This window comes from Protopterus annectens, chromosome 17.part0 (assembly GCF_019279795.1).
Source record: "Protopterus annectens isolate FY-2018-M chromosome 17.part0, PAN1.0, whole genome shotgun sequence".
NCBI lineage: Eukaryota > Metazoa > Chordata > Ceratodontiformes > Protopteridae > Protopterus > Protopterus annectens.
This window is the reverse complement of record NC_056751.1, coordinates 649,508,936-649,536,710: the sequence shown is the minus strand read 5'-3', so window position 1 is coordinate 649,536,710 and position 27,775 is coordinate 649,508,936. Positions and strand designations below refer to the sequence as shown.

At 38.0% G+C, this 27,775-nt stretch overlaps 1 protein-coding gene across 1 annotated transcript in view; it reads left to right on the top strand.

Annotated features, from left to right (window-relative positions):
* The window catches only part of PPFIBP2 (PPFIA binding protein 2), a gene marked incomplete in the record, with an annotated part of 2,221,164 nt that overhangs the window by 558,638 nt on the left and 1,634,751 nt on the right, over positions 1–27,775 (top strand).

Sequence of the window (27,775 nt, the reverse complement as noted above, 5' to 3'; positions counted from 1 at the left end):
TATTCTTTGAAGAAAAAGAAGGAAGTATATAATATTCTGGATATAATAGAAGAATTTAGAAGTCACTTTCATACAATCAGTCAATCCTTGCATCCCATTGAATCTAAGGATAACATAAAACTTTTCATCAATGCAAATCTCAAAAATAAACTAAACAAATTACAGATAGAAAATATTGATAAACAAATCACATGTAATGAAAAAATAACTCAAATTAATAAACTCAAACCTAACAAGGCACCAGGAAATGATGGCATCATATCTGAAATATATACAATCATGCCTAAAACAGCTATAACATTACTTCATAATATATATAATATGGCCCAGACATAATTTATAATCCCCCCTCATGGAAATATATGTTCATCTCACCAATCTTAAAATCTAACAAGGATCCCAAATTTTGCTCCTCATACAGACCCATATCCTTATTAAATGTTGATTATAAAATGTTCATGAACATCTACACTGAAAGAATTAAGAAAATGTTGCTCTTTTTAATTGAAGACGACCAAACTGGTTTTGTAATTAACAGAAGCACATTTGATAACATTAGATGAACCTTAGCACTTATAGATTTCTCTCACAGGAAAATAAATACTTAACTCTAATTAGTTTGGACATTAATGCGGCTTTTGACTCAATAGATTGGGATTATTTGTTTACACTACTAGAATGCATGAATTTCTCAAATAATTTCATAAACTTACTAAAAAATCTATATAAAGAAGCTTTAGCCTATATAAAAATAGGTACATATACTTCAAACAAAATTCCCATTATAAAAGGTACTAAACAGGGCTGTCCTCTTTCTCCATTGTTGTTCACTTTAATAATGGAACCATGGGCAAATGCTATAAGAAATGACAACAATATTGAAGGACTAAACATAGATTAAGATACAACACCAAACATACAGTTATTCGCTGCTGATGTCCTTATAACTACAAAAGATAATGACTCTTCAATATCTAATTTATTAAATTCTATCAAAACTTTTCAAACTATCTCTGGGTTGTCTTTCAATGAAGATAAAACAAAAATATTACCCGTATATTCAAATAAAAATAACAAAATTATATATAATACTCTTAAATCACTTATCTCAGACCAAACCACTTATTTGGGAATTATCCTTGCTAAAGATATTAAAACAATTATACAACTTAACTATGACAAATGTTTTAGTAATATTCAAAAATCTAATTTCAAAATGGAAAATAATAACATTCCCTACAGAAGATAGGTTAACTATCATAAAAATGATTATCTTGCCTAAAATATTATACATTATCCAATCTATCCTAATTCTTCCTTCAAAAAAATGTATTAACAAAATAAGCTCTCTGATATTAAACTTCTTTTGGTATCCAAATAAGTCAAGAGCATCTCTTAATCAACACCTACATTGCTGGTGTAATGGAGGGATTGCTTTTCCCAATATAATTCTCTATTCCATCTCTTCTATAATTAAAGTGATTACTCAACTCTTAGACATTACCTACTTAGCTAAATGGAAGTTATTATGAGAGTCATCCACCATGCAATTAATACTGACACTTTCTACTCCTAAGTTAGAAATAATAAATAATCCCATTTTATGGATTCTAAAAGATTATTTCACTTTACAAACAATATTTCCATACACAACTTGTTACATTCACAACATCTTAGTAACTTTTAGGAATTTCATATATAAACATATCAGATATAAGGAGTGTTTCACTCTATTATTCCCCATAGCTTTTACTCAAGGCATATTAATAACCTCAGATTTAAATGCAGTTTCTTTCTTAAATCAAAAAGAACTTAAGTTTTGGTTTCAGTTGATATCTGACATTAAGACTAAAAGTGTTGAAAGTATATTACATGAATTTCAATTAGATAAATCCATGTGGCTAAACATACAAACACTTAGACTATTCAAAGACAACAAATTACAAATGATTACGCCAACTACAAAAGAAGATACCTCTATCTTAACACATTGTTTTCAACTAATTCTTCAACAGAAACAAACATACTCTAATAAACTTTCATTTTTTTAGAACTATAAGAGTAGAAACATACTCTTGCCCAGAGAATCATTGGAATTATTATTACACTATTAATAATAGCTATCCTAGTGATCAAAGCAAAAAAAATATTTTAAAATCAGCTGGGAAAACAACATTATCTCTTAAATGGAGATTATACACGTGGAGGTTTATGAACAGATCATTTTATACTCCACAATTAATGAATAAAATAAACAAAAAGAGGAACATATGCAACAAATGTAAATCAGATACAGATATAGGCTGGGCCCACATGTTCTATGATTGCCCTGCTCTTATTTTGTTTTGGAAGAACATAAATGATTTTCTACAGATATTATTTTCAGATAACTTTACTTTTATCAAATCTCTGGTGATCTTTAATATACCTGTTCCACATTGTGTCAAAAAATAAAATATTATCTACTCTTACTCTAGGCAATACTAGCAGTGGCTGGAAAAATAAATTGGACTTCAGAATCTCCTCCTACATTCTCTGAATTCACTAATTTGTTAAATGATGTTTGTCAATTACAATGAAAAACCATAAATGCTAGAACTACTAGAAAGACGCATGATCTTCAAATGTGGGTTAATTTACAAAGTTTATTGAAAAACAATTACTTGTTTTAGTATCTAATGTTGATTTATTTATTCCTTATTGTTGATGTACAACATAAAACAGTAGAAATTACCATGTTAAAATGAATCTACAGGATGACGTTGTAAATACTTTAGTTAACCATTTTATTATTTTGCTTATAAATTATTTGACATATATATGTTATAACTTTTATTTGACAAATTTCAGATGAATATCTATGATTGTTTGTAAATTTATTTTAATCAAAAATCAATAAAAATTATTTAAAAAAAATGTAACCACAGTTTTCCCTACTGGAAAAGAACAGAAATGTACATGCACTATTGTAACTGTTTAAAGGTATATATTTTAACCATGGGAACTGGAACACAGGAGGTTAACTTCAGGAAAATAACTTAAATTAAATTACTTTATAGGCTAGGCTGGAGACAGAGAGTCTGTGCTGAGAAGTTTTCTGTATTGTCTTCTGAGTGAAATAATTACTAGTCTTGAAATGGGAATGAATGTAATTGTTTTATGACTTCCAGCATCTGCCAAAGATCTGAGGTCTATGTATTTTACAGGCAGATGCTAAGTACTGATATAGGTTCATAGGTTCATAGGCTTATACTAGGCTATCTGCCCTAGGGCATTTATAAGCCTAGCCCAAAGTTTTGTGGCTTTCACCACCCCTTAAGTTGAAGGATGCTATGCCCATTAATTTGCTGTGCCTCTGTCCAGCAGTGACACAGAGGTGATCCCTGGGGTAAACCTGCGATCTCCCATCCATTGGTCAAGATTTCTCTTGAACAAAGCCAGCGAGGTGCTCTGCCTCACATGTACCGGGATTTTGTTCCACAGCATAGGGTGTCTCTGGGTGATGAATCTGTCCCTCCAGTATGTCCTATTTATAACCGTGTTAAGGTTTAGGTCTCTTGATCTTGTAGTTGTGGTGGATTTAGATTTTTTGAGGTGGAGCATGTCCATTAATTCCGGGTTGGACATGGCCTTGTATGTCAGGCACAAGTCACCTCTGAGCAGATGGTATGCGACTGAATAGAGCTGGAGTTCCTTCAGTCGGGCAGCATAAGACATATTTTTGAGACCCATTATCCTTTTGGTGAGGAATTTTTGGGGTCTTTCCAATTGCTGCAGGTGTCTGGTAAGATACATTCCGAATGGGGCATTGTACTCAATCATTGGTCTGATGAGTGATGAGTACAGGGGAACAATGACCTCCCTTGATCTGGATGTGAATCCCTTCATGATCAGGTGGGCAATGTAGAAGGTCTTCCTAACTACTTTGGCAACGTGAGTGTCAAAGGAGAGGTTACTGTCAACTTGGGTCCCCAGATCCCTGATAACCTCTTCTGTGCTTAGTGGATTGCCACCTATATGGTAGCTAGGGGTAACCTTGTTTTTTCCGAAGGGTATGACTATGCATTTTTTGGCATTTAACTTTAGACCATGGCTCTGGCACCAGTTATCCGTTTCTATGAGACCCTTCTGAAGGATATCTGTGTCTGATGTGTTTTCAACTATGGCACCCAGTTTGCAGTCATCTGTAAACTTTGTCAGCCATAATCCTCCTGTGTTTGCCTGTACTTCTGAAAAGTAGATGCCAAACAAGAGGGGGTCCAGGACTGAGCCCTGTGGGACACCACTTGTGACCGGCTTGGAGTCTGACATGGCGCCAGCAACTCTGACCCTGTGGGTTCTGTCACTTAGCCAGTTTGCAACCCATCTTGTGACGTATGGGTTTACATTTAAGCTGGTGAGTTTTTCAATGATACCCGAGTGGGGTATTGTGTCGAAAGCTTTTGCAAGGTCCAGGTAGGCTGTGTGGACTGCCTTGCCCTCATCAATGGCCTTTGAGACTGTTTCGAAAAAGTCAACCAAGTTTAAAAGGCATGATCTGCCTTTAACAAAGCCAAACTGGGTTTGATCCAATGTCTGTAAGTCCCCTATGTCTTTATTTATGAGTTTCATTATGATCCTCTCCATAGCTTTGCAGACCAGGCTTGTTAAGCTAATGGGGCGGTAATTTCCAGGGTCCGTGGAAGCACCGCCTTTGTGAAGTGGGACCACAGTTGCCGTACGCCACTCCTTGGGTACATATCCTGAGGTGAGGCTAAGATTAAACAGCTGCCTTAAATGCAGGTTTAATTCCTCATTGAGTTTGTGGAGCAGACAGCCTGGGACACCATATGGTCCCATAGATGCTGTGTTTTTTGCCTTGGAGAGAGCAGTTTTCACCTGTACATATGAGATGTTTGGGAGGCTACATTTTGCTGGGATAGATATCTCTCCTTTTGGGGGGGGGGAATTTGCACTGAACCTGTCAGCCAGTATGTTGGCAATGCCTGTTGGTTCAGTGATTTTTGCATCATTTTGAACTAATTCTGAGCATATCTGTGAGTTTCCACCCAGGTTTCTAACATAGCTAAAAAAGGCCTTATGATTGTCTTTTGTGTCTTTGGCGACTTTTCTCTCAAAATTTGCTTTGGATGATTTTATGAGTGATCGTAGTTTTTTACTTATAATGATCAAGGGTGTCTTCCCTTTTAAGGATTTTGCTCTATCTTGTAGTAGCTTTCTCCTTTTAATGTAGAGCTTGTTTATGGCTGGGGTCCACTAGACTGGGCGCTTGCCTTTGGTGGTAAGGGTCTTTGTTTTATTTGGGATTGCCTGATCCATGCAGTCCTGGAGGTGCTGGTAGAAGGCATTTGCAAGTGATTCAGCGGCTTGGGTAGTGGTTTCCATTGGCTCGGGGGCTTTGAAGGATACCACACCAGTCTTAAGAAGTGTGAAGTCGGCTTTTGAGAAGTTCTTCACTGTGGTCTTGTTTATCTTGGGTGGGGGCGGGATATGGACTTCCAGTGAGATTAGTTTATGATCTGATCTCACCAATGATGGATATACTTCCAGTGTGGAACATTTTGTCCCCATGTTTGTGATGATGAGATCTAGTATGTTTTCTCCTCTTGTGGGGATGGTGACTAGTTGTTCCATGGCATTAGAGTTTATGAACTCTAGGAACCTTTGGGCTAGAGTGTTGGAACTTGAGTAATGATCCCAGTCTATATTCGGGTATTTGAAATCACCTAATATGATGGTGTTTGGAGATACATTTATACCCTCCAGTGTCTTCAGGAAGGCTGTGTGAGTTTCCTGAGATTGAGAGGGTGGCCTGTAACAAGCTACAAATTGCAGAGCAGACTTGCCTATGGTTAATTGCACCTAGATGGTCTCCGATGCTTCATGTGTTGCCACCAACCTGGAGGTGTGGGTATCCTTGATGAATATGGATATCCCCCTCCTTTTGTGGTGTGGTCCGGATTTTGGGGCTGGAACGCATGATATGAGGTAAAAACCTGATAGTGCTGGGGTGCTCTCAGGAGCCTTGAACCAAGTTTCAGTCACAGCACAGACATCGATGTTCTCCATACTGAGAAGGGCTTCGAGTGTGTGCATCTTGAGGTTGAGACTTCTGGCGTTGAGCAGCATTACCCTTAGTACTTTTTCTTTTTTGTGTTCTAGGGTGGTAGGTTTAGAATTTGAGCCTTGCCTAAAAAAGGCACTATGGGGGGGCAAGAGCCTTTGCCAATATCCGGAAGCCTAGGGGTTACAGGTGCAAGCCATCCCTTGCGAAGCAGCGTGGCTTGTCCAGCATGTCATCCCAGGCAGACAGACATTGGATCCCCTTTGAATGACACCAGAAATTAAGCCAATTATTAAAGCTGATCATCTTGTCTCTGTATTGTGGCATCATTCTTGGTGAAGGTAGGATACTGCTCAGGGTCAGGGTCATACCAGCTTGGGTTACATAATCAGAGAGCTCCTCTATGTCTCTTTTCATGTAGTCCAGGGAGGTACATCTCAGGTCATTCACACCAGCATGGACAATGACTGAGTCATACTTGTACTTGCTGTTGAGTGACCTGAGTGCTTGCGTTATGTGGCGGATTCTAGCACCCAACAGGCAGCTTACTGTGACCTTCTCCTTACTCAATCTGGTGAGTGGGGCGTCAGTGTGTCTGACTATGGAGTCACCTATGACGAGTGTGTCTGGCATTGTGTTTGGCCTTAAGGGCTGTGCCTGTTTGGCACAGTGACTTTGTGATCTATGTGTTGCATGTGTTGTGTCCTGAGGTGGCAGTTGTTTGGGTGTCTGCTTTGGTGGCCTCTGCTGTTTTGGTAGATTTTTGATCAGAGCCTCCGAGCATGTCTTTGTGTGTTTATGCGTATGATTTGAAGTTTTGATAGTACTATGTGAGACTGGGTTTGTGGTGTGTGAGGTTACCTTCTCCTCCTGTCTGGTCTTGCCAGTCCTATGTTGAGAGAGCTCAGCCTCCAGTTTGGTTAGGTAGTTGCATCTCTCGCATGTATTTGTGTTTTGTGGGAGAAGGAGAGGGTTGTCTGTGTACATGAGGCAATTGTAACATTGCCTCAATATTCCCAGGTTCACCAGCTGAGCAGGAGAGGACGCTAGCAACTGACCCCTCGACATGCTAGAAGGAAAAAAAACAAAACTTTTCTTGTGTAATTGGGTTCGAAAAAGACTTCGAGGGATGTGGGTGATCTAAAAAGGGGGTTTAGGCTAGTGGGGTACTATGTATAAAAAAAGTGCTATATCTGAGTAAAAAGTACTTTAGGAGCAAGTGCTAAGCTTTCCAGATAGAGAATAGACTACTTTGAATCAAGTAGAGCTAACCTTTTCAGATAGAGAATAGGCTGGTTAGATTACAAGTAGAGTTTAAGAAGAGCTGTTCTAAGGGAAAAAATGAAGAGTGGACTTTAGGTAGCCTGAATAGTTTAACCTTGATTAACCACCGCTGCTCTTGTGTGCTCCTGTGGCAACTCCGCGCTAAATCACGCTAAAGCTAGCGAAGCGTGCTTTATAGCAGGGGGTTGAAAAAAGTTAGGAATTGACCCAAAATGGCCAATTGACTACTAGTTACTGGCTGAGACCACTCCAAAATGGGCAAATAGGCTTGCTCAGTGCTCCCCACTCCCACTGGTGAACAAAGAAGCTTCCTCTTTCCCAAGTAAGGATATGGAACAGTTACAGGAACCAAGACAAAGCACAGTGATCAGCAAGCTCTGTTACTGGACTATTCTAGCTCAGTAAAAGCGGGAAACAAGAGATTTTTTTTTTCTTTTTTTACAGACAGTAGAGAAAAACAGTCAATAAATGCTTATAAATGCTTTAAATTGGCTAGCGCACTTGAGTGTGTAGCCTACAGGTACAATTTGCAACAAATGGAAACTTTAAAGTGCAAATAACAGTTCAGATACAAAAAAGCAGTTTTAAAGGCAGTAAAACTAGTAGCAAACAGGCAAAAATGCAGTCACTAAACAGTAAACACTTGAAAAGCCACAAAAATATACTTATATCAAGAAAAAGTCACTCTTTCGCTCTCTTTTGCTTGAATCACTCTGCAGGACACCACGAGGAGCTGTGCTGAGTTAATTACAAGCTCTAAAAGCGCGCGAAGTGTGCTTTATAGCAGGTGGTTGAAAAAGTTAGGAATTGACCCAAAATGGCCAATCGACTACTAGTTACTGGCTGAGACCACTCCAAAATGGGAAAATAGGCTTGCTCAGTGCTCCCCACTCCCACTGGTGAACAAAGAAGCTTCCTCTTTCCCAAGTAAGGATATGGAACAGTTACAGGAACCAAGACAAAGCCCAGAGATCAGCAAGCTCTGATACTGGACTATTCTAGCTCAGTAAAAGCGGGAAACAAGAGATTTTTTTTTTTCTTTTTTTACAGACAGTAGAGAAAAACAGTCAATAAATGCTTATAAATGCTTTAAATCGGCTAGCGCACTTGAGTGTGTAGCCTACAGATACAATTTGCAACAAATGGAAACTTTAAAGTGCAAATAACAGTTCAGATACAAAAAAAATCAGTTTTAAAGGCAGTAAAACTAGTAGCAAACAGGCAAAAATGCAGTTGCTAAACAGTAAACACTTGAAAAGCTACAAAAATATACTTATATCAAGAAAAAGTCACTCTTTCGCTCTCTGCTGCTTGAATCACTCTGCAGGATACCATGAGCAGCTGTGCTGAGTTAATTACAAGCTCTAAAAGCGCGCAAAGCGTGCTTTATAGCAGGGGGTTGAAAAAGTTAGGAATTGACCCAAAATGGCCAATCGACTACTAGTTACTGGCTGAGACCACTCCAAAATGGGCAAATAGGCTTGCTCAGTGCTCCCCACTCCCACTGGTGAACAAAGAAGCTTCCTCTTTCCCAAGTAAGGATATGGAACAGTTACAGGAACCAAGACAAAGCCCAGAGATCAGCAAGCTCTGATACTGGACTATTCTAGCTCAGTAAAAGCGGGAAACAAGAGATTTTTTTTTCTTTTTTTACAGACAGTAGAGAAAAACAGTCAATAAATGCTTATAAATGCTTTAAATCGGCTAGCGCACTTGAGTGTGTAGCCTACAGATACAATTTGCAACAAATGGAAACTTTAAAGTGCAAATAACAGTTCAGATACAAAAAAGCAGTTTTAAGGGCAGTAAAACTTGTAGCAAACAGGCGAAAATGCAGTCGCTAAACAGTAAACACTTGAAAAGCCACAAAAATATACTTATATCAAGAAAAAGTCACTCTTTCGCTCTCTGCTGCTTGAATCACTCTGCAGGACACCACGAGGAGCTGTGCTGAGTTAATTACAAGCTCTAAAAGTGCGCGAAGCGTGCTTTATAGCAGGGGGTTGAAAAGAGTTAGGAGTTGACCCAAAATGGCCAATCGACTACTAGTTACTGGCTGAGACCACTCCAAAATGGGCAAATAGGCTTGCTCAGTGCTCCCCACTCCCACTGGTGAACAAAGAAGCTTCCTCTTTCCCAAGTAAGGATATGGAACAGTTACAGGAACCAAGACAAAGCCCAGAGATCAGCAAGCTCTGATACTGGACTATTCTAGCTCAGTAAAAGTGGGGGGGGTTTGCATGAGAATTGTGAGTCAGATGACAAGAAATTATGTCATTCTGCAAGCTATCACAGCATTAATATTTGAGATATTAATTTGATAAATCTTTTAGTGAGACAGATCATTCTGCATTATGTCTTGGACCTGGCAACAGCAAGATCCATTCACCACACATCTGCATTGCTATAATAGTAAGTTCTTAGGCTATAGTATAATTCTCTTAGATATAGTCAGGAATTTAGTAAAGCTTAGTTTAGATATTTTTCTTTATTTATTTGAGACTGTCCTGCAATGTTGTTTTAAATATTTCATGTGGTTTTGAACTCTGATGTCACTGTAAATATATATTAGTATTGTCTTGTTCTTCTATTATTTATTTATTATTAAATATATTTAAACCTCTCATTGTGGCTGATCTGTGCAGAGATATTTACACTTTGGGAGTACTTGCATATTTATTTGGTGACACTGTGTGGGCCAGTCCTAATAGCCTTGCTCTTGGTCAAACTACCATTTGTATTAATATTAAACAATAAAATTGGACACCCTTTGTTAAGGGCCTTAAACTAGCTGGTAAGGAGTTGGCTGGTGGCAGTGAGAACTACGTTATAGTCTGGGCAAAAAGGGGCATATCTAGTAAAACTGTGCCAACTTTTCCCAGGTGTGTGTGTGTGTGTGTGTGTGTGTGTGTGTGTGTGTGTGTGTGTGTAAATCAAACTTCAAAGAGTGTGTGTGTCAACTACTTGGGCAGGGACATGAAGCACTGGTTGGACAGAGTGGGTGCTGGAAGTCTTGGCTTGGCCATGTGGGGAGTGTTATTGGGGATCTGGAGAAAGAGGGAGAAACCAGCCCTGGACTGACTGTGGCCTCTATGTGCTGTTAAGGGAAATTGCACCTGCGGCAGAGAGCTGCATTTGGAAATGCTGTGTGTGTGCCTGTCATCCTTCTCAGTGAACGTCCCCCACTGTTGTAGGTGGTGAGGACTGAGGCTCCTTGATTACTAGGCCAGTGCTGGGGCGTCACAACTGGCATGATCAAAGGACTGATATGACTCATTACATACGTTTGAGTTTCAGACTTTAAATCCTTCATATCATATATCTTAGCAAAAAACCCTGGTTATTGTAGAACATTTCTGCAGGGCACCTATATGTCAAATGTGTCCCTATTTCTGAGTCATTGTCCCTCCATTATAGGTTCATAGGTTGGTACTATGCTGTCAGTAACAGGGCCTATACAAGCCTAGCTATAACAATTCCCTGGCTATTTCTTCCCAGAATATTTACTTCCCTGGTCCCCTGTCTAGCAGAGCAACTGACATGATCCCCGGGGTGAATTTCCTATCCCCCATCCAATCGCCAGGGTTCCTTTTGAAGAGGGCCAAAGAGGTGCTCAGCTTGACATTTATGGGCAGTCTATTCCTGAGTATAGGGAGCCTCTGGGTCAGGAACCTATCCTTCCAGCATGTTTTGTTCATTGTGATGACAAGGTTTAGATCCCTGGAGTGTGTGGCTCTGAGGAACTGGGATTTCTTTAAGTGTAGCATGTCCAACAGCTCTGGGTTTTACATGGCCTTGTATGTTAAGCAGAAATCGCCTCTAAGTAGGCGATATGTGACAGAGTATAGCTGGAGTTTTTTTAAATGGTCAGCATTGAGCATCTGGTTTAAGCTTGTGATTCTTTTAGTAAGGTATTTCTGTGGCCTTTCAAGTTGTTGAAGATGTCTTGTGAGGTGCATACCAAATGGGGCATTGTACTCTATAATGGGTCTAGTGAGGAATGAGTACAGTGGGACAATGACCTCCTTTTTTCTGGATGAAAAGCCCTTAGTGATGAGGTGTGCTGCATAGAAGGATTTCCTGACTGTTATGGCGATGTGGTTATCGAAGATGAGACCACTGTCCACCTGTGTCCCTAAGTCCCTTATCACACTTTCAGTGTTTGGTGTCCTGCCACTTATGTGGTAATTCATGGGTACATGTTTTTTCCCAAAGGGGATAACTATACATTTCTTGGCACTGAGCTTGAGCCCATGGCTCTGGCACCAAACATCTGTTTCTGTAAGGTCCTTTTGCAGCATATTCACATAATTTGGGAATTCATTAATGGCTCCCAGTTTGCAGTCTCTGCCAGCCAGAGTCCCTTAGTGCTGGCCTGTACTTCAGAGAAGTAAATGCCAAACAAGAGTGGTCCCAGGACTGAAACCTGAGGTACTCCACTTGTCACTTGTCTGGAGCTGGATTTTGAGTCAGCTACTTTTACAGTGTGGGTTCTCTCAGTAAGCCAGCTGGCAATCCATCGAGTGACATAGGGATTAATGCCCAGCTTATTAAGTTTATCTATGATTCCAGAGTGGGGGATGGTGTTGAAGGCCTTGGCAAGGTCGAATAGGCTGTGTAGACCGCCTTTCCCTTGTCCACGGCTCTGGAGACTGATTCGAAGAAGTCAATCAGGTTGAGGAGACAAGATCGTCCCTTTACGAAACCAAACTGGGTGGGGTCCAGTGTTTGAAGGTTGCCAATGTCTTTGTTTATAAGTTCCATGATAATGCATTCCATGACTTTGCAGATCAGCTCGTCAGACTGATGGGACAATAGTTTTTGGGATCCAAAATGGATCCCCCCTCTTGTGGAGTGGGATAACTGTAGCTGTGTGCCACTCATTGGGCATGAAGCCTGAGGTAAGGCTATGATTAAACATGACACTTAAGTGACGTGCCAGTTCATTCTATAGATCATGTAGTACACAGCCCAGAATGTCATCTGTTCTCATGGATGCTGTATTCTTAGCTTTGGAGAGTACATTTTTTACCTGTGTGGCCATGATTACCGGAATTTGGCAATCATTTGGTATTGAGATGGGCCCTTTAGAGGGTGAGAGGGGGGTGATGCTGGCACTGAATCAATCTGCAAGGATATTGGCAATATCTTTGGGATCAGTATATTTAATGCCATTCTGTTGTAGCTCAGAGCACATCTGAGCATTGCCATTTAGATTATTGACATAACAATAGAATGCCTTGTGGTTGTTTTTGGAATCTTTGGCAATTTTATTTTCATAACTAGCTTTGGAGGATTTTATGAGGGATCTCAGCTTCTTACTGAGGATGGTAAGGGAGTATTTTGCATCCTGAGATTTTCCTCTTTTCTGCAACAGTTTCTTCTTTCTGGTGTATAGTTTGTTTATGGCAGGGGACCACGAGATTGGCTTCCTTTTTTGGGAGGAGAGCATCTTGGTTTTATTTGGAATGGCATGATTCATGCATGAGTGGATTTGCTCATACAGTGCCTTAGTGTAGGATTCTGCAGTCGAACTTTCTGTTTCCGTCTGCATGGGTGTCATGAAGTTTGTCACTTCTGACTTGAGTAGCATGAAGTTAGCCTTGGAGAAGTTTTTTTTTATGGAGGTTTCCTTACTGGGGGGTGGGGGTGGGATGTGGACATCAAAGGTGATTAGCTTATGGTCAGACCTGACCAACGAGGGGGTGACCGCTGGTGTGATGCATCAATCTTCCATGTTGATAATGACCAGTTTTAGGATATTTGAGCCCCTGGTGGGACTATGGATTAGTTGATCCAGAGCATTGGAATTTATGAATTCCATGAACGGTTGGGCAAAGGTGTTGGTACCAAAGTAGTTTTCCCAATTAATGGCAGGGTAGTTGAAGTCACCCAGTATTAGAGTATTTGGTTGTATCTTAATATTTTCCAGTATGTTAAGAAATGTGTAGTGAGAATCTTGGGGCATGGTGGGGGATCTGTAGCAAGCTACAATTTGGATTGCAGTCTTACCTAGTGTTAGTTGCACCTGTAGAATTTCAGATGCATTGTGTTGGGCAACTAGCCTGGAGGTGTGAATATCCTTGGTGAATATGGACACTCCTCCGCCTTTAGTGTTTCGGTCCTGGTTTGGTGGCCAAAAAGTGTGATAAGAGTTGTGGCCTGGTATTGCAGGGTTGCTCTCTGGAACCTTGAACCAGGTCTCAGTTACTGCACATATATCGATATTCTCCATTTTTAGGAGTGCCTCGAGTGCATTTTGAGATTTAGACTTCTAGCATTTGAGTAGCATTACCTTCAAATTTTGCATGGCCTTTGTCCAGATGTCTTGACTTTGGTGATCAATGTGGAATTCAGTGCTGTGATTTAAACATGAGTACTATCCATGTATGCTTACGCAGTTTCTTGGCTGGCAGCACTGTTGCCAGCCACAAAACCTCACTTAAACATGGTACGTGAAATAAATATGCATTACGGGCTGAGGCTCAATGTGCATCATCATGCGTGAAGCCTAGACAGAGTTTATTGAACCCCTGTGATAGTTATGAGATCTGTGAGTATTACATGTTGAATGATAACACCAATAATCCATAGATTGTATAACTGTGATAAAACGGAAAACCCTGGAACATATAACAAATTGTTGGAGTGTATAGTCCACAAAAGTCAAGTGACAATGACTAGAGGAATTCATGCATTTCTTGCATGAAACACAGGAGTGAAGAATAATATTAGCTGGGGACTTAAATTTACCAGAAACAGACTGGAATAATATTAATTCATCAACATTAGTAAGGAAATTATTCACAATGTATGTTCGGGAACAACAATTATTTCAGATTATTAAAAAAAAAACTACCAGGGAATGAAACATGCTAGACATTGTGCTCCTAAAGAAATTACTATTACTTTATGTCAAGTTTTCCCACTGCTGATATGCACTGAACATGGGGGTTATAAATGTTAATTTGTTGCTAGATAATTTTGCCAAACTGAAATGTAAACCAATGCACAGAAGATTAATAACAGATTATATGGAAGCAAACCATTCACTATGTAAAACTAACTGGCATGATGCATGCAATGAAAAAAAAACTGCAGAAGGAATGTGAAAAGTTTTGAAAGAGAAATTATTTAAGTTCAAGAATAAAAAAAAGGTTTGATATCAGGATCTAAGCACACAACGTCAGGAGGATATATTTCCATAAGAATGAGATACTAGATTGACATGAGAGACAAAAAATATAAGAAATGGAAAATAGGCTGAACCACAACTTTGGAAACTGAAATAAGCAAGGTGGCCAAACAAATTAAGTATAGTATGAGACAAGTTCAAGAAAAATTTGATAATTTATATAAAGATGTTGAAAGTAATATGAAAACGTTTTATAGATACATAAGATATGAAAGCAGTAAACTGTGTGTAGATTCTAAAATTAGTTCTCAGACACAACATATTATAGATGTATTTACAAAATTTTATACAAAACAGTTTGGATCAACAAAGGGGTGATAAGTTGTCCTAGTGGTGTCCATGTAACCTCAGATACTGAAATAAAATAAGATCATATTGAACAAAAACTATGCAAACTGGATCCTAGCAAAGTACTGGAAGACAATGGAGTTAATAATAATGACCTGAGAATACTTCAAGAACTCAAAGTACCATTACATCTATTATTTACTAGATCATATAAATATTGTGAGATTCCTTAAGACTGGAGATGTGTGCTTATTATTTAAGGGAAAGTGGAGTAGGACAAACCCAGAGACATACAGACCTCCTTAAGTCTACTTTCATGTTGTGGAAAAATAACTTAGTGCTAGAACTGGAAAGGATGCAACTTGAAACCATATATCAGCAGGCATATATTAAAAATAGATCTATTACCACATGTAGCATGATGTTCTATAACAATATAATAACAGCTATGAATGAAAAATTGTGCTGTGATGTGATTTATATAGATTTAACTTCAGCATTTGACAGGGTCATACACAAAACACTAATAAATAAATTAGAACAACTAGGTATTGATGTACTGTTGGTAACATGGATAGCCGCATAGTTTACAAATATGGTATGCGAACTATCAAACAGCAAGTGGACAGATGAAGTTCTTGGTTGTGGTCAAGATGGCCCACAGGGTTCTCTCCTAGGCTCATACTTGTTTAGATTGTAACTTTCATATATATTTTTTTTCTTCCGGGGTGTTCTATAGTCTGCATATAGATGAACTGAAACTGGGTAAACTGACTGCATGTGTTACAGATGGGGCATGTCTGCAAAAGAGCTTGACTACATTGACCATTTTGGCACAGGAGAATAATATGCTGGTAAATTGATTAAAACCTAAGCATATGAAATTTGGGAGATGTAAACTGAAAGGTGAATATTTAATACAGCACATAATGATTGAAACTGTGGATTCATTCAAGGACCTGGACATATGGATAAATCCAGTTTTGAGTTTTCCTAATCATATCAACTAATTGGTTAATGATAGTTATAGAACTGTGGGTTGCATAAAAAGTCCTTGTTTGTTAGCAAGTTACATTAGACACAGACTTGAGCATGGAATAACAATATGGAAACCTTATTAGAAAACAAGCATGAGTAAACTTGAAAGAGTATAGTGGAAATATCCCAGGGTATCCATGGATGTGAAAATTTTAGTTATTATGAAAGACTAAAATATCTGAACTTGTACAGCGTCTCATACAGATGTTTAAGAGGAGTCCATATTCAAGTATATAGGGCATTTAGATGTAACTACCTATGGGGATGCTTGGGTTTATAAAAAGGAGTAGAAAATCATCAGACAACCTATGTAGAAGATTCAATAGGAATGAGAAGTGTACTAATTGGTTCTCTGAGAGAGCAGCTGATGTGTGGAATAGACTACCAAATTACATTAAGCAAGCACTAGTTTAGACATTTTTAAGCCCAGCCTGGACACTTAGTATGGGAGCAACTATATTGGTATATTATTAGGCTAGAAGGGCATTAATGCCTGTGCTTGAAGTATTTGTATGCACGTATGTAATGGAATATTTTTCCTGGTTTTATGTACAAATAATAGCTGATCCTCAGAATCGTATTTTTCACTGGATAGAACTTCAAACAATTATTAATACTCATCCCTTCTCCTGATCTCTTTTCCTGTTTGCACTCTCTCTCCTTATTTTCCCCTCCATATTTCTTCTTCTACACTTAATGCATCTCTCCCCAAACCTCTTGTTGTCCTTCCTCGTGTATGCTTTCTTCCATTTCTCCTTCTTTTCTCATTAATTACTGTTTGCTGTTGACAATCCATCAAAAAGTATGCCTTTTTTACTCATTCTACATTCAAGCACATACCATCTTGCAGTGTTCTTTCTCCCTACACTGGTTACATTGTACCTTGTCACAAATATTAATTAAACAAAAAAAGTTCCAACAAAAGAAACATTATTTAGTCTGGTTATCATATCTTAACGTCCCATGACAAGTGTTTCACCATGTTTTTTTAACATTTCAAAACAGCTTCCAACCTCCACCCAACATTACGTAAGTTTCTCTTATTTCTGACTTTCACAGTATTATTAACAGTTTCACATAGACCTGGCATGTGTTTTTTAATATCGTCCTCTTCCAGTTCATCAGTTCTGAACTGCAAAGTAACATTTTTTTTTAACATTTAAGTTACTACCAGAAAAGACAAAGCTCCAATTTTCACCAAACAACATGAAGCAATAGTTTAGCGCTTTCAATCACCTTTATTATGTGACCTTCTTCAGAAACAACTTTTCATTTTCTTTTTCATCCTTTTATATGTACTAACAGGAAATGACATGTTAAATGAACATGAATAATTAATCATTTATAAAATAATTCAACATGTTTTTATTTTTATTTTTAAAAAGAACATCTTCTCTATAAAAATTATTACATTTAAAAAATACTTGTAATAAAACTTGATATTAATTTAATAAGTAAAAACTTACTATATTATGTGTTTTTACCTATATAGCAAAAAACATTTTAAACTAATCATGTCATTTAACCCGGGAAACTTGTCTGCCCCCAGGTATAACTGCCAATATGCCTCTTTACATTCTAAAATATTATTTAAATCTCCACCAAAATTTACCTTGTCTACATTGTCCAAAACAAAGAATTCAAACTTTTTGAATTCTTTGCACATGATGGAATGTCTAAAAAGGGCATTGGTTTTATCACTTTTTTTAATGGCTAAATTGTGCTCATAAATACGCCTTTTTAAATTTCTTTTCGTCTTACCTACATAATAATTTTTGCATGTTACACAACTCGCTAAATACACGACAAATTCACTATTACAGTTAAAATAATTTTTTGCCCAAAATATCTCATTGGACTGCCCAATGGTAATGAAAGATGTATTACTAATGAACCTACATTGCTTACAATTATTGCAACTGTAAGTCCCCTTTTTTATAGAACAAACTCGAGAAAGTCTTGTTGACTCTTCGTGGACCTCTAACCTACTCTTTATATTGGTTGTTCTCTTGAATGTGAATTTTGGGTTTAGACCTATTGTGTCCACTAAACCTTTGTTCCCCAAAATGATCTTCCAATTCTCTATTATAACACTTTTAATTTCCCACATTTCATCTACAATTGGTATTGGGAAAGATATTCTATATTCTTCTCTCGACTTTTCCATTCTTGTTTGTTCAGACATCTCCATAGATTCTATTAGTATGTCTGTTGAATATAATATTGGCTTAGCCACATTTTGTCTCAAATTTATAACTTCATTCTCTATTTTATTAATCCATTCTTTGTCATAGCCCCGTTTGTGAAATAACATTTTCAAAGTTTTTCCTTCAATTGAAAACGTGTCATCATTTGAGGTTAACCTACTTAACCTTATGAATTGACCCTTGATGACACCCTTTTTCATATGAGTTGGATGTAAACTGTCTTTATGTATATATTGATTTGCAAAATATGGTTTCCTATAAATTTTACTTGTAAAGATTCTTTTTTCAACATTCACTTCTATAGTGATGTCTAAAAAGTTAATCACTTTTCCAAATTCTCCAAGCTTAAAATGTAAAAAGGTTGTTGTGTTGTTTAAATCTTCCACAAACTTTTCAAATTCTACCTGATTCCCTGACCATAAAAATATCAAATCGTCTATGAACCAATGGCAGATCTCTACTTTGTGAAAACTGGGATGACTTTCTAAATATTTTTGTTCCCAATTTGCCATCACAATATTGGCAAAAGCAGGGGCCACTCTGGCACCCATTGCTACACCTGAAACTTGTTGATACACTCTCTTATTGAAAACAAAAAAATTGTTTTCCAAGATGAGTTCCATCAAACTACAACAAGTGTTAATTTTCATTCCAGAGAGTCCTGAATTTTTGTTTAAGTATTCTCTCATGTATTCTATACCAATGTCTTGGTCTATGGATGTATACAAACTACTCACATCTAAACATCCAAAAAACAATTCTTTACCATCCATTTTGTACTCTCTCAGGATTTCTAGTAGGTGCCAGGAATCGCTCAAATAATACTTGGATTTCTGAACTATAGGGTTCAATATCTTGTCAAGCCATATGGAAATGTTTTCAGTTTTAGACCTTTTTGCTGAAATAATTGGTCTAAATGGTATAACTTTATCAATCCCCTGAATTTTTGGAATTCCAAATAAATTTGGCATTCTAGGCTCTTCTACTTGCATGAATTCATAACTAGCTCCATCTATTTCACCTTGACTAAACATATCAAACAATATACTGTTTATATTGTTATATTTTGATTTTACAAAATCCAAGCTTATTTTTTTCTATGTACTGTCATCCATTAAGGTGGTTTCAATGTTTTTTTTCATAGTCATTTGTATTCATAATGACAATCTTCCCACCCTTATCAGCTTTCATCACCCTGATGTTTTTATCATTACTTAGAGATTTTAAAGCTTTGAACTCACTTTCAGACAAATTCTTTTCTTTGTTACATAATCTAATTTTTCTGAACTCATTTTCACATGAGTTCTGAAAAACTTGTAATGTATTCAATAACGGAGGATTATAAGTACTTGGTTTCCTAATCCCATCTTGTTCTTCGTCATTAAATTGTACTATGTCATGCATAATGTAATTTAAATTCAATTTTCTCAAGTACAATCTAAAATCTATAAGTAACTTCCCAATATTGAATCTATTAGATGGAATGAATGAGAAGCCTTTTTTCAAAACATTCTCTGCATCATTAGACAGTATTACATTTGATAAATTTAAAATGTCCATTTCAAAACAGTCCACTTCTAATGGATTTACCACTTTCTCCTGTTCTTGCCTTTCTGCTTGAACTTTTTTTGAGTGGCATTGTACCATTTTGTAGTCCATTTGTTTTGATTTGTGCCCCCAAAAAAAGGAGTCTCTTTATTGACTACTGATGTACTTGCCACTTCAGCATATGTTGTAACATCATTGTCAATGTCATTGACGTTTTGTACATTGTTATTGATGTTTTCACTGTTCGTGGTATTGACTGTAGGTTCATCTACTACATTAAAACCAGTTTCTCTTGATTGGGTAGTGTTAACCCCAACCAATTTAGTGTTAGAACTATTGTTGTCAAGCGGTCCCACATGACCCCTATTATCACTATTACCACGATCATCATATACAATGTAAGCTTTGTTAGTACTGTAGGCAAAAATATCCCTTTTAAGTTTATGCTGCTTCCTGGATATAATAGTAGCTTTCTGTCATTCTGCCTTGGCTTCAACCCCATTGTATAATGCCAAAAAGCTATTAAAAGATGTTGAACTTTTGATTTTTTCATCCAAACTTTTAATGACCTCTTTTAACTTCTCTAATTCAGTATTGTAGTGTTCTGTTAATAATACCATCATTCGTATACCAGTATCGTTGTATAACTTAATCAATTCTAGACTAAGTTTGTCTCCGGGTGTCACACAGTTCGGAAATTTTGCTGTGCGCAACCCTTGAGGTACTACTCGGCGTTTAACACATTCTTCTAAATACTGTATTTCTAAAGATACTGTTACGTGTTTTAAAACAACTCTTTCCATTTCGTAAATTAGTTTACGACAGTTGGCATAGTCCAAAGCAGAATTACTTACTTTGTTTGAAAATGCTGTTTGTTCAACGTCAGCAAAAGGATTACTGTTTTCCTTGGAGATGTATCGCCAGACATCCACTTCATTCTTGGCCAGTCCTGATGTTATTGTATTATTGTTAGATCCAGCCAACTCAGGAAGCAATCTTCCCGTGAAAGGAACGCCATCACTTGCAGAGTTCACGTCTCCACGCCCAACTCTGTCTCATGACGTAATCGAAGTCAGTTCTTTGGAATTGAGCGTTTGTCTATTATTTAATTCTGACAAACACTCTTTAACTGCTACAGTAATCAAACTTTGAATGTCAAACTTGGAGAAAGCTTGCCGCTCGACCTTGTCTGCTGCATCCTCTCCTATTGAATAAGTTGACAAGTTCAACAACACTTCTTGTGTAGTATTCTCCGTTGCCATATGGTGTAACAGGAACTTAAAAAAACACCACAAAACTGGAACTAAGCGAATGAAACTTCAAACGTAACCAAAATAGACAAAGCTCCAATTTTCACCAAACAACATGAAGCAATAGTTTAGCGCTTTCAATCACCTTTATTATGTGACCTTCTTCAGAAACAACTTTTCATTTTCTTTTTCATCCTTTTATATGTACTAACAGGAAATGACATGTTAAATGAACATGAATAATTAATCATTTATAAAATAATTCAACATGTTGAGTTTGTTCTATAAAAAAGGGGACTTATAGTTGTAACAACTGTAAGCAATGTAGGTTCATTAGTAATACATCTTTCATTACCATTGGGCAGTCCAATGAGATATTTTGGGCTAAAAATGATTTCAACTGTAATAGTGAATTTGTCGTGTATTTGGCGAGTTGTGTAACATGTAAAAATTATTATGTAGGTAAGACGAAAATAAATTTAAAAAGGCGTATTTATGAGCACAATTTAGCCATCAAAAAAAGTGATAAAACCAATGCCCTTTTTAGACATTCCATCATGTGCAAAGAATTCAAAAAGTTTGAATTCTTTGTTTTGGACAATGTAGACAAGGTAAATTTTGGTGGAGATTTAAATAATATTTTAGAATGTAAAGAGGCATATTGGCAGTTATACCTGGGGGCAGACAAGTTTCCCGGGTTAAATGACATGATTAGTTTAAAATGTTTTTTGCTATATAGATAAAAACATATAATATAGTAAGTTTTCATTTATTAAATTAATATCAAGTTTTATCACAAGTATTTTTTAAATGTAATAATTTTTATAGAGAAAATGTTCTTTAAAAAAAATAATAAAAAAACAAGTTGAATTATTTTATAAATGATTAATTATTCATGTTCATTTAACATGTCATTTCCTGTTAGTACATATAAAAGGATGAAAAAGAAAATGAAAAGTTGTTTCTGAAGAAGGTCACATAATAAAGGTGATTGAAAGCGCTAAACTATTGCTTCGTGTTGTTTGGTGAAAATTGGAGCTTTGTCTTTTTTGGTTACGTTTGAAGTTTCATTCGCTTGGTTCCAGTTACTACCAGAAAACAGATAATTGTTCTATACACAGTTCCGGAAATGTTATCATCGGTCCATCAATTTTTACTGTTAAGTAACAAAAAAGTTGCAATCCCAGTATGTATAAAAGACTGACCTTCTTGAGGTTTAAAACCCAGAACAGTTACTGAATTGTTCCATACATAGGTGTCTATTACAGTGTAAATTTTTTTGTTCCTATTCTCACAGTTGATCTTCTCTTCTTCACTACTGCATATATTTAAGTTACTCCATTATCTGTTCACAAAATCAAAGCCTTTCTCACTCTGTTGTAGCGTTCCTCTTTTACATTCTGTCACTGCTGAATAAGTTTTTACTGTTGCATTCTGCGATGCCACTTCATTTGGTTCCTTATCCACATCTTCTATACTTCTGAAAAAGCTATCAGGCATTTTACCCCATGAAACAGCAGAACTGTCACCTGGATCATCCTGTTCAAATATTTTTTTTAACAGAGCAACATCTGCAAGATCTCCTAATGCCAGTTATGTTATCTGCACCACTTACTCAGACTAACTTACTTCTTTCTCCAAGGAGACAGCTAAATGCCACCCTGTTGTAACATCCGCAACACAGGAATTTTTGTTTACATTCTGAAGCTCCATAGCAAACAAATTTTTCTCCAAATTCTAACTTACCTCCTTAAAAATCTCCTTAGCATTTCTCTCCTCCTCCATGTTGCTGCTTCCCTTACGCCTCTTCCTTGCTGCTGTAGAAGTCCTCCAGCACCATTAAGCGGCTCCAAAAAGTAGTGAAAGTTCTCAAGTGCCATGGCTAAATTGCCCCTAATTAGTATAATTACCACCTCAGGTCCCCTGGAAAGAGGGCATTGGCATAGTGAGAACAATGCAGTCATCAAATCCAAGTTTCTGAAATACTGAGTCTTAGGTAAAGACAGGTACTGTAAATATGTTTACATGATGTAACATTGCTACAAAGTCTCACATTCTTTGTCTTTCAGTATTACATAGTTGTAAACCAGTAATTGTCATTGTCTGGTTATATAACATCATGTGCTTGGCGGTCAGTGTGATCTGTTGAATTAAAAGGTTTCTTTTTTTGTTTTTCTTTTTTTGTTTGTTTGTTTTTTCATTTTTGTTTTTTATTTTTTGTGATCCACAAAGACAGTCTTGGTTATTAGATCTTTATCCAGGTTGACAAATACAGCATTTGTATCTTGAATTAGAGTAACAGAGGTATTTCAGCTACAAAGAAGCCTTGCTGTCTGTGAGAGAAGACGCCTGTCTTGTTTTAACAGAATTACCTGCTTATATAGGATAACCCAGCCACTGGGGCTGCACAAGCCAGTGCATTTCTTTGTGCCGGTCCCAAGTCCAGATAAATGGGGAGGGTTGCATCAGGAAGGGCATCCGGCATAAAATTTTGCCAAATCATACATGCGGACAACAGTACAGATATACATATCAGTCCGGTCGAGGCCCCGGTTAACAACGACCACCACCAGTACTGTTGGCCAACACGGTGCTGGCGGAAATTGGGCTACTATTGGCCGAAGGAGGAGAAGAGGTGGAAGGCATGCCCGAGGGCAGGTAAAGGCTATGACTGTGATAGTGAGGGTCGGAACTTTGAATGTTGGCAGTATTACTGATATAGGGAGAGAGCTAGCTGATATGATGGACAGAAGGAAGGTTGGTATATTGTGTGTGCAGGAGACCAGATGAAAGGGGAGCAAGGCTAAGTGTATTGGTGGTGGGTTTAAATTGTTTTATCATGGTGTGGATGGGAGTAGAAATGGCGTAGGTGTTATCCTGAAGGAACAGTATTCTAAGAATGTTTTGAAGGTGAAAAGAGTGTTGGATAGAGTGATGTTTATGAAGCTGGAAATTGATGGTGTAATGATGAATGTTGTTAGTGCATATGCTCCATAAGTTGGGTGTGCGATGGATGAGAAAGAAAAATTTTGGAGTGAGTTGGATGAAGTGGAGATGAATGTACCCAAGGGTGAGAGACTGGTGATTGGAGCAGATTTCAATGGGCATGTTGGTGAAGGGAACAGAGGGGATGAGGAGGTGATGGGTAAGTATGGTGTTAAGCAAAAGAATGCAGAAGGTCAGATGGTACTGGATTTTGCGAAAAGGATGGACATGGCTGTGGTGAATATGTATTTTAACAAGAGGGAGGAGCATAGGGTGACATACAAGAGTGGAGGAAGATGCACACAGGTGGATTATATCTTATGTAGAAGGGCCAGTCTGAAGGAGATTGGAGACTGTAAATTGGTGGCAGGGGAAAGTGTAGTTAGGCAGCATAGGATGGTGGTTTGTAGGATGACATTGGTGATCAAGAAGAGAAGGAGGAGTGTGAGGGCAGTACCAAGGATCAAATGGTGGAAATTGAAAAAGGGTAATTGTGAGGTGGAGTTCAGGGAAGAGTTAAAACAGGCACTGGGTGGCAGTGAAGAGTTACCGAATAGCTGGGTAACTAGAGCAGTGCTAGTAAGGGAGATGGCTAGAAAGGTGCTTGGTGTGACATCTGGAAAGAGGAAGGAGGACAAGGAGACCTGGTGGTGAAATGAAGTACAGCAGAGTGTATAGAGAAAGAGATTGGTCAAGAAGTAGTGGGATTGTCAGAGAGATGTAGAAAGTAGACAGGAGAATAAGGAGATGAGGTGCTTGGCAAAGAGAGAGGGGGCGAAGGCTAAGGATAAGGCATATGAAGAGTTGTATGAATGCTTTGACACTAAGGAGGGAGAAAAGGACTTGTACCGATTGGCTAGACAGAGGGACTGAGCTAGTAAAGATGTGCAGCAGGTACGGGTGATAAAGGATAATGAGGGGAAACATACTCATAATTGAGGAGAGTGTGTTGAGCAGATGGAAAGAGTACTTTGAGGGGCTGATGAATGAAGAGAATGAGAGGGAGAGAAGGCTGGATGATGTGCACATAGTGAATCATGAAGTGCAGTGGATTAGCAAGGAAGAAGTAAGGATAGCTATGAAGAGGATGAAGAATGGAAAGGCTGTTGGTCCAGATGACATACCTGTGGAAGCATGAAGGTGTTTAGGTGAAATGGCAGTGGAGTTTTTAACTAGATTGTTTAATAAAATCTTGGAAAGTGACAGCATGCCTGAGGAATGGAGAAAAATTGTTTTGGTACCGATTTTTAAGAATAAGGGTGATGTGCAGAGCTGTAGTAACTACAGAGGGATTAAACTGATCAGTAACAGCATGAAGTTATGGGAAAGAGTAGTGAAAGCTAGGTTAAGAAGGGAGCTGATGATTAGTGATCAGCAGTATGGTTTCATGCCGGGAAAGAGCACTACAGATGCAATGTTTGCTCTGAGAGTGTCGATGGAGAAGTACAGAGATGGTCAGAAGGAGCTGCACTGTGTCTTTGTGGACTTAGAGAAAGCATATGACAGGGTGCCCAGAGAGGAGTTGTGGTATTGTATGAGGAAGTCAGGAGTGTCAGAGAAGTATGTAAGAGTGGTACAGGATATGTACGAGGGGAGTGTGACAGCGGTGAGGTCTGCAGTGGGAATGATGAATGCATTTAAGGTGGAGGTGGGATTACATCAAGGATCAGCTCTGAGCCCTTTCTTGTTTGCAATGATGATGGACAGGTTGACAGACGAGATCAGACAGGAGTCCCCATAGACTATGATGTTTGCAGATGACATTGTGATCTGTAGTGAGAGTAGGGAACAGGTGGAGGAGACCCTGGAGAGGTAGAGATATGCTCTAGAGAGAAGAGGAATGAAGGTCAGCAGGAGTAAGACAAAATATATGTATGTGAATGAGAGGGAGGATAGAGGAATGGTGAGGATGCAGGGAGTAGAGGTGGTGAAGGTGGATGAGTTTAAATACTTGGGATCAACAGTTCAGAGTAATGTTGATTATGGAAGAGAGATGAAGAAGAGAGTACAGGCAGGATGGAGTGGGTGGAGAAGAGTGTCAGGAGTGATTTGTGACAGATGAGTGCCAGTAAGAGTGAAAGGGAAGGTCTACAAGAAGGTAGTGTGATCAGCTATGTTATATGGGTTGGAGACAGTGGCATTGACAAAAAGGCAGGAGTCAGAGCTGGATGTGGCAGAGTTAAAGATGTTAAGATTTGCACTGGGTGTGACGAGGGTGAACAGGATTAGGAATAAGTATATTAGAGGGTCAGTCCAGGTTGGAAGGTTTGGAGACAAAGCCAGAGAGGCAAGATTACATTGGTTTGGACATGTGCTGAGGAGGGATGCAGAGTATATTGGGAAAAAGATGCTAAGGGTGAAGCTGCCAGGTAACAGGAAAAGAGGAAGGCCTAAGATAAGGTTTATGGATGTGGTGAGAGAGGACATGCAGGTGGTTGGTGTGACAGAGCAAGATGCAGAGGACAGGAAGAAATGGAAACATATGATCCACTGTGGCGACCCCTAACCGGAGCAACCGAAAGAAGGAGTAGACCTGCTTATATAGAATATGTTCATGGATCTTTGCTATAGGTAAAAGGATACCAAAAGGACCAATGTTTTCAGGGTGGCTGGGTAACAGCTAGTAGGTTTAGGGAATATAATTATTCCGCCACTTTTCTTTTCAGTGGGAACACTACTGATAGATGAATAGATAGATAGATAGATAGATAGATAGATAGATAGATAGATAGATAGATAGATAGATAGATAGATAATTAGACAGCTAAGTAGATGGAGGGGGGTATAGAGGCTGAATTTGAGGAAAGAGGCTTGCAGATATAGGAAACACCTATTTTAGGAATTTAGACAAAACAATTTATGTGGATTTTTTGATGTGGAGCTTATGTTCTGCATTGTTGAGATAGCAATAAATTCAAAAGAATGGTAATGTGGCTGAAAGGTAAGGAAGTTTTCAATGTGGATGTGGAGAGTGCGGTGGTGTGTTGCAAGGCTTAAAAAAGGAATCTTCAAGAAATGTTCATTTTGTCAGCAATGCCATTGGATGACAAGGAGAGATTTGTCTGAGCTGTTGTTTAATATTTAAGAGCAATTTATAGAATGACCCAGTAAGAGTTCCTGATTTCTGCAGTAATTGAATTTAGCTTCTTTGATGTTGATATTAGTTTGTCTTCTCACATTTAGGTGCTGGGAATGGTGAGTATGATTTTTGGAAGGATTCATGCTTTGTTTCAGAACATATTTTCCTTTTATGTTCAAGTGAAAGTTAGAGACAGTTTAAACAATGAACATATTTTGCTGTTATAATAAAGTGAGCTCTGAAATGGTAGGTGCAGAGAGTAAAACAACTGTAGAAAACTGTTAGGTTTAATTATATTGTAAAGAGGGGTGTAATTTAGGGAGTTTCCTTGATGTGAAGGAAACTGCCTGTAGTTCACATAAACAGCAATTGGTTTAGGTATTTTAAATGACCATTGTAAAATGAAAGGAGAGTGGACAGCTAGTGTTTTCACATGGAAACTGCTTGAGTACAAAAAAAAAAAAAAAACATCTGTGTGGAGAGCTGGTAAGCAGCAAATATAGAAATGTAGAAGAGTGCTTCTGGAGGGGAAGGCTGGATAAAAAAATACAAGAAAGGAGAGTGGGTTGATTTATCAGAAAAGAAAAAAAAAAGAAAAATGTAAAAATTAACTTTCATCTTTCATGGGCTAATTAAAAACAGCAAGAACAATGTGCAGTCTGTAGCAATTTTTTTTTTGTTCATTTATCCAATTTGGACTGATAAATGCATGAAATCTCTAAGCTTCAACAAGTCTTGACATTTGGCTTCCCCATGTGCCTTCATTCCTAGAGTCCTTGAAATCACTTGCCCCACTTTTCTTGAATAAAAAAAAATGATTGTCTGAGAATGCTGTCT